This window comes from Nicotiana tomentosiformis, chromosome 2, assembly GCF_000390325.3.
Source record: "Nicotiana tomentosiformis chromosome 2, ASM39032v3, whole genome shotgun sequence".
Classification (NCBI taxonomy): domain Eukaryota; kingdom Viridiplantae; phylum Streptophyta; class Magnoliopsida; order Solanales; family Solanaceae; genus Nicotiana; species Nicotiana tomentosiformis.
The window spans coordinates 122,696,889-122,705,828 of record NC_090813.1 but is presented as its reverse complement, the minus strand read 5'-3'; positions in this window follow the sequence as shown (position 1 = coordinate 122,705,828).

Below are 8,940 nucleotides of genomic sequence, written 5' to 3'. Positions count from 1 at the left end.
TAGAGCTTTGTAATGATCCAACAGGTTATTTTGTGTAATTGCGTCCCGTTACCTCTTTTTAGGCTTCACACATATGTGTTTATTATTTTATGACTTGCGAGGTTGGTTAGTTTCATTTCAAAAAGCTTTCGGGTTAATTTGGATCCTTTGATTCTTGACCGTCGGTTGACTTTTAGATATCGAGTTCAGAATTTTATTTTGGGATTTGGAATAGGTCTGTTACGCTATTTAGAACTTGTCTGTAAAATTTGGTATCATTTGGAATTAAATTGATAGGATTCAGACGTCTTGTTGCATTTCTAGAAGTTCTTGAAATTTACTTTGAAACTTATGTGTTTTAGTGTTTAATTCATAGTTTTTGCTGTTATTTTTATATTTTGATCACATGAGCGAGTTCATATGATATTTTTAGACTTGTGTGGATATTTTGTTTGGACCTCCGAGGGCTTGGATGAGTTTCGGACATGTTCAGAAGGTTTTTGAACTGAAATGCAGAATCTGCTGTGCTCATGCTTCAAGTATCGCATTTGCGAACACTAGGTTTGCAATGGCGAGCTTAGCAGAGGGGCCTCTGGTATTGCAATTGCAATACATGGATAGCAATTGAAAAGTGACTTAGGATTTTGGGTAGTTCGTATTAGCGATTAATCTGTCGCTTTTGCGAGGGGAACATGGTTTGCAATCTTCACATTTGCGAGAAGTTCCCCAGGCCTGTCAATGCCGCAATTGCGATTTTTCTTCACAATTGCAAGGGTTCGCAATCGTAAACACATGTCGCAATTGTGATAACTGCAGCTGAACGTAAGGGAAGGAAGTCAGGATTGCATTTCACATTCTCTCATTTTAGAATCTTAGACTCTGTAGGAGGTGATTTGGAGAGAGAATTTTCATCTACAAACTTTGCGTAAGTTATTTTAATCTATTTTCAATCATATTCTATCAATATATCTTTAGATTTTAACGTCAACATCATGTGAATAAAAGTAAAAATTTGTGAAACTTTGTCAAGTTTTTAAAAAATAAGAATTTGAGTTTTGAGAGTTGATTTGGATTTGAATTTTGAAACTAATCACATATATGAACTCGTGGGGTCATAGGTAGTCGGAATCTACCATTGGACCAGGGTTTTGACTGGGCAAGCCCTGGGTTGACTTTTTGGGAAAAGTATAAAGATCATAGCTTTATCTATTGTAATTGATTTTTCTTGCATTGTTTGATGATATTAAGTCAATTTTGGTTAAATTTGAGCCGTGTGGAGGCGAATTTTAAGGGAAAAGCTATTTATGAGAGTTGAATTGGCCTAGTTGAGATAAGTATCTTGCCTAACTTTATGGGGGAGGGGGGGGGGGACTACCCCTTAGGATTTGGGATTTATTGTATCTTTTGTGCTATGTGAAAGCCGTGTACGCAAGGTGACGAGTGGGTACACGAGTCGTACGTGGTATTTGACTAGTTTAGGCTACTTAGACTCTTTCCATGCTTTAATTGAAATGTCATATCATGTTCTAAATTCTCATAGTCAATCTATTCTTGTGTTAGTCTATCCTTACATGCTATAAATGACTTGTTTAACACTTGTTCTACATCCTACTTGATAAATTGCTCTCATGCTTTTGTTGAACTTGTTGCCCCTTTTATTGTTACATGTTATCTCTTTCGTTGTTGATTATTATTATTTGAAGTCATTGTACGTGTTATATTTTTTATTGTTTATTATCATTATTTGAAGTCATTGTTACAAGTTATCTCTTTCATTGCTATTATTCTTATTTGAAGTCATGTTATCTCTTTCATTATGAGTTATTTGTATTTAGTTCATAGTTACACATTATTTTTCTCATTGTTGAGTTATTAGTGTTAAAGTTGTGAAAGTCGTATCACTTTGAGGCGATATTGTAAATTGTTGAGATTTCTTTCTTGTTGAGAATTTTACATTCATTGTTATTGTTGATATTCTTGTACACGTTGTGGTGGAGCCATAGGCTATTATTATGAAAACATTGATATTGTTGATTGTTGGCAAATTGTGATGTATGTGCACTTGTGGTGCGAGTTGTTATTGTGATGTGATATTGACGCGCATGCGGCGGCATAGGGTGGGACTTATGTGCGTGATGCTTGTAGGGGAACTATATGAAGTCACATGGCATTATAACGTGGGATAAAGTGCGTGTAGCTATTTCGGACAAAATTATTTTCAAAACTACTTAAATGTAAGGCTCACACGGCGGTATAAGAAAAGATTGTGATTGAGATTGTGAATTGTGAATACAAAGGCGGTACCACAGTTGTGATTCTTGATATATATATGAGGCGGTACCTCGGTTATGATTCTTGATATATACACGAGGCAGTACCTCGGTTGTGATTCTTATTGTACACGAGGAGGTACCTCGTTGTGACTCTTGTTGTTTATCTCATGTTGTAAAGAGTTTTGGTGGGAACACTTCTTGTTATTTTGTTTTTCCTTGTTCTATCAGTTATTTTCCGTATATGATCATTGTGGTTCTCTTTAATTAATTTCTTTATGTTATTTCCATACTTACAATTCCGATATTAGTTCACGCTATTCACTTGTTTCGTATCAGTTATTTTTTTGCCTTCCATTATTTATCCTTATTATGTTTTCATATTGTTTATTTATATTCTAGTAGGTGTTTTGACCCGGCCTCGTCACTACTCTACCGAGGTTAGGCTTGATACTTATTGGTTATTGTTGTGGTGTACTCATACTACGCTTCTGCATATTTTTTTGTGCAGATCCAGGTGCGTCTGCTCGTTCCGTACATTAGTGATATGCTATTTGCTGCTTACAGAGACTTCAAAGTATGCATTCTCGGTGTACACATGCCTCGGAGTCACCTTCCTTTACTTTTACTACTATTGTATTTTTCATTAAAATAGTGATATTGTAGACATTTTAGCTTACTCTGTATATGACTCAGTTCCACCAGCTTTGGGAAGTGTATTGTTGGGATTCTATTTCGGGAGATTATACGAGTTTATTTGTCTTGATTTAGTATTTATGTAATTATTTATGTGAAGTTAATATTAAAGGTTAGTCTTACCTAGTCTTAGAGATTATGTGCTATCATGACATCATACAGAGGGAAATTGGGGTCGTGACTAGTTGGTATAAGAGCTCTAGGTTCATAGGTATTACGAGTCATAAACAGGGTTAGTAGAGTCTTGCAGATCGATATAGAGACGTCTGTACTTATCTTCGAGAGGCTACAAAACTATTAGGAAAATATCACTTCTTTGATTCCTTATCGTGCGAGTTGGTTTACTTCGAAAACTAAATCTTTGACTTTCTGTTCTCTCACAGATGGTGAGAACACGCACTATTGGATCAAACGATTAGATACCCGCACCCCCTAGTAGAGCCGTGAGAGATCGGGGCCAGGAAGAGGCCGAGGAGGGGCACATGGTGCATCCAGAGCACCTGCCCGAGCTACAACAAAGAAGACACCAGTAGCTCCAGTTGAGGGGCAGGAAACCGAGGCGCCTGTTGCCACCCCTGCACTTCAAGAGACCCTCGCACAATTCTTGAGCATGTTAGGTACCTTAGCTCTGGCGGGGTTGATTCCACTTGCACCAACCACATCTCAGGCTAGGGGAGGAGGTCAGACTCTCGTGGCCCGTACCGCTGAGCAGCGGGTCCATGTTGATCAGGTCCCAGAGTTATTTTGATACAACCCGTTGTTTCGGTTCAGCCCGCGGTTAGGGATGTTGCATATGAGGAGGAGCATATTAGACTTGAGAGGTTCAAGAAGTATCACCCTCCTATTTTCAGTGGTTTAGCTTCAGAGGATGCACATGGTTTTCTAGAGGAGTGCTACCGTATTCTCCATACCACGGGTATTGTGGAGATGAGTAGGGTTGCTTTTACTATATTTTAGCTGTTAGGAGCAGTGTATCAGTGGTGGCAGGTTTACGAGGAGGGTAGCCCAGCTGATGCAGCTTCACTTACATGGACTCGGTTTTTGGAGTTGTTCTTGAGAGGGTTTTTTCCTTGAACCCTTAGGGATGCATGGCGTACAGAGTTTGAGTAGCTGCGCCAGGGTATTATAACAGTGACAGAGTATACTGTCTGATTAATAGATTTGTCCAGACATGCACTTGCTTGGTCTTTACCGTCAGAGAGCGAGTTCGTCGATTTATCGAGGGGCTCAACTATGGTATTAAATTCAGCATGGATCGAGAGTTGGAGACAGACACCCCATATCAGCAGGTGGTAGAGATTGCACGGAGGTTGGAAGGTATGTAGAGCCGTGAGAGAGAGGACAGGGAGACGAAGAGGCCTCGAGGTACTGGAGGATTTAGCTGTGGTCACGCTGCATCTACTGCCCATCATGGTAGAGGCCATGTGAGCCGTCTAGTTCACACAACACTTCCAGCTTCTAGTGGTGCTCCGGTTATTCGAGATATCAGGTTGCACACTTTGCTTAGCCACTTTCTAGTGCACCTCCTGCACGGGGTGCCTTCAGTGGTCAGTCCAGCCGACCAGGCCCGAGCTAGTCCCAGTAGCCACACCCACCGAATGCTTACTTTGAGTATGGTGATACCCGCCATATGGTTAGAGACTGTCCCATACTAAGTAGGGGTGCACCTCCACAAACTACTCAGGCTACATGGATTCAGTCAAGTCACAGACTTCTCAAGCCATAATTGCTGCCCAAGTTGCCACTCCACCCGCACACCCAGCTAGGGGTGGGGAACAGGTGGGTAGAGATTGCCCTAGAGAGGGAGGCCAGGACAGATTCTATGCTTTTTCGGGTAGGACAAAGGCATTTGCTTCAGACACAGTCATTACAGGTATGGTTCCGGTTTGCCAAAGAGATGCCTCTGTATTATTTGATCCGGGATCCACTTATTCATATGTGTCATCTTACCCCCTCCATATTTGGATATATCTCGTGATTCTTTGAGTTCTACTGTTTATGTGTCCATGTCTTTGGGAGATTCTATTATTGTGGACCGTGTGTATCCGTCATTTTTAATTGTTATTGCTGGTTTTGAGACCAAAGTTGATATATTGTTACTTAGTATGGTAGACTTTGATGTTATCTTGGACATGGAATGGTTGTCGCCCTATCATGCTATTCTGGATTGTCACGCCAAGATTGCGACATTGGTTATGCGAAGTTTGCCACAGTTAGAGTGGAGGGGTGAATTGGATTATGTTCCTAGAAGGGTTGTGTCATTTCTAAAGGCATAGTGGATGGTTATGAAGGGGTGTGATGCTTATCTAGCCGTTGTAAGAGATGTCAGTGCTGATACTCCTGTCATTGAGTTAGTTCCGGTAGTGAGAGACTTCCCAGATGTATTTCCAGCGGATCTTTTGGGTATGCCACCCAATAGGGATATTGATTTTGGTGTTGACTTGTTGCAGGGCACACAACCCATTTCTATTCCACCATATTATATGGCCCTAGCGTAGCTGAATGAGTTAAAGGAGCAATTGCAAGAGTTGCTTGATAAGGGCTTCATTCGGCCTAGTGTGACGCGTTGGGGTGCTCCAGTCTTGTTTGTGAAGAATAAGGATGGTTATATGTGCATGTGTATTTATTATCGGTAGTTGAACAAGGTTACAATGAAGAACATGTTTCCATTTCCGCACATTGATTACTTGTTTGATCAGCTACAGGGTGCCAGAGTGTTCTCAAAGATTGATTTGCGGTAAGTTATCATCAACTAAAGATTCGGGATCCAGATATTCCGAAGACTGCCTTTAGGACTTGATATGGTCACTATGAATTCCTTATGATGTCATTTGGGCTGAACAACGCCCCAACAACATTTATGCACCTGATGAACAGTGTATTCCAGCCATATCTTGATTCATTTGTCATTGTGTTTATTGACGACATCTTGGTGTACTCCAACAGCTGAGAAGATCATGATGAGCACTTGAGGATTGTGCTCCATACCTTGAGAGAAAAGAAGTTGTATGCAAAATTCTCAAAGTGTGAATTCTGGCTTGATTCGGTAGCGTTTTTGGGTCATGTGTTGTCGAGTGAGGGGATCGAGGTAGATCCGAAGAATATTGAGGCAGTCAGAGTTGGTCCAGACTATCCTCGGCTACAAATATTCGTAGTTTCCTTGGTTTGGCAGGGTATTATCGATATTTCGTAGATGGTTTGTCATCTATTGTTGCACCTATGACCGGATTGACCCAGAAGGGTGCTCCTTTCATATGGTCAGAGGAGTGTGAGGCGAGCTTTCAAAAGCTCAAGATTGCTTTTACTATAGCCTCAGTATTGGTGTTGCCTATGGGTTTGGGGTCTTATACTGTGTATTGTGATGCATCATGTACTGGCCTTGGCACGGTGTTGATGAAAGACGATGGGGTGATTTCCTACGCATCTCGGCAATTGAAGACCCATGAGAAGAATTATCCAGTCCACGACTTAGAATTGGCAGCTATTGTTCATGCATTAAAGATCTGGCGACATTATTTGTACGGTGTCCCTTGTGAGGTTTTTATCGACCACCAGAGTCTACAACATCTGTTCAAATAGAAGGATCTTAACTTGCGACATCAGAGATGGTTAGAGTTGCTTAAAGACTATGATATCACCATTCTATATCATCCTGGGTAGGCCAATATGGTGGCTGATGCCTTGAGCCTAAGGCGGAGAGTTTGGGCAGTTTAGTATATCTACAGACAGCGGAGAGACCATTAGCATTGGATGTTCAGGCCTTGGCCAACCAGTTTGTTAGATTGGATGTTTCAGAGCCCAGTCGAGTTCTTGCTTGCGTAGTTTCTGGGTCTTCTCTATATGATCATATCAGAGAGTGTCAGTATGACAACCCTCATTTTCTTGTCCTCAAGGACACGGTTCAGCATGGCGATGTTAAGGAGGTTTCTATTGGATATGACGATGTGTTGCGGATGCAGGGCCAATTATGTGTGCCCAATGTAGATGGGTTACGTGAGTTGATTCTTTAGAAGGCCCACAGTCCGTGGTACTTCATTCATCTGGGTGTCGCTATGATGTATCAAGATTAAAGGAAGCACTATTGGTGGAGGAGAATTAAGAAAGACATAGTGAGTATGTAGCTCGGTACCCAAATTGTCAGCAGGTGAAGTATGAGCATCAGAGGCCGGGCGGTCTGCTTCAGAGACTCAAGAATCTTGAGTAGAATCGGAGCGTGGCACCATGGACTTCGTGGTTAGGCTCCCACGGACTCAAAAGAAATTTGACGCGGTATGGGTGATTGTGGATAGGCTGACCAAGTCAGCTCATTTTATTCCGGTAGTGACTACCTATTTTTCAGAGCAGCTCGCTCAGATCTATATCCGTGAGATTATCCGACTTCATGGTATGCCGATATATATCATCTCTGACTGGGGTACGCATTTCCCATCGCATTTATAGAGAGTTGTACAACGTGAGCTAGGCATACGGGTTGAGTTGAGTACAATATTTCACCCTCAGACGGATGGACAGTCCGAACGCACCATTCAGATATTGGAAGATATGCTCCGTGCCTGTGTTATGGATTTCGTCGGACGTTAGTGATCGACTGTTAGCTGATTACAAAGACTTCAATGTATGCCTGCTCAGCGTCCGTAAGGCTTCAAAGTCACCTTTATTTACTTTTACTATTGTTGTATTTTTCATTCAGACAGTGATGTAGTAGATATTTTAGCTTACTCTTTAGAGTTTATGACTCAGTTCCACTGATTTTGGGAAGTGTATTATTGAGATTCTATTTCTGGAGATTATACGAGTTTGTCCGTCTTGCTTTAGTATTTATGTAATTTTTTCTGTCAAGTTAATATTAAATGTTAGGCTTACCTAGTCTTAGAGACTAGGTGCCATCACGACATCCTACAGAGGAAAATTTGGGTCGTGACATGTTACTTTGTCTAGCAGTAAGACAGAGGGATTCAAGAAATAGCAATTACAGGAATCAATGTCAATATTCGATCCAATCTTGGAGGTAATATCGACGAAAGGTAATAATTAGGAGGATACACCGACTATTTAACAGGTACCCAGATCTTTTCAGGTACCGGAAGAAATGGATGCAACAAAATCAACTACAAAAGAGCTCGAACAAGTCATTTTGTTCATTGAGTTTCCAGAAAGGAAGGTTTACCTGGGAACAGGGTTAAGCCCCAAACTCAGACATAAAATTATTGAATTTTCTAAGGCTACCGCTGATTGTTTTGCATGGTCATATTTAAATATAACAGATATTTCACTTAAAGTTGCAGTTCACAAGCTAAGCTTGGACCCCAATTTTTCTTCGGTAAAGTAGAAAAAATGGCGATAGCCGAGGTCAGAAACATGTTTATTAATGAGTAGGTATCCAGGTTACTTAATATCGGTTCAATTCGTAAAATAGAATATCCTGATTGGTTAGCTAATATAGTGGTAGTTCCAAAAAAGAATAATAAGTTTAGTCTGTATTGATTTCAAGGATTTGAATAAGTTTGCCCTAAAGACACTTTCCTATTGCCGAATATCGATCAAATGATCGATACAACGTCTGCGCATGAGTTGATGAGTTTCTTTGATGCATATTTCGGGTATAATCAAATAAGGATGCACCCGGAGGATCAAGAGAAAATATCATTTATTGCAAATTTTGGTACTTACTATTATAATGTGATGCCATTTGAGCTCAAAAATACCGGAGCCACCTATCAGAGGCTCGTTAATAAGACGTTTGAACGTTAAATTGGTAAAACAATGAAAGTTTATATTGATGACATGTTGGTTAGGTCTCTTAGTTTAGAGGACCATTTGACTCATCTTCAAGAAACATTTGACATTTTAAGGAAGTTTAACATGAAGCTTAACACGAAGAAATCTACTTTTGGAGTTGGATATGAGAAATTTCTTGGCTTCTTGGTTTCGAAAAGAGGAATTGAAGAAATTCCTAGAAAGATTAAAGCCATAGAAGATATTCTGGATCAACTGA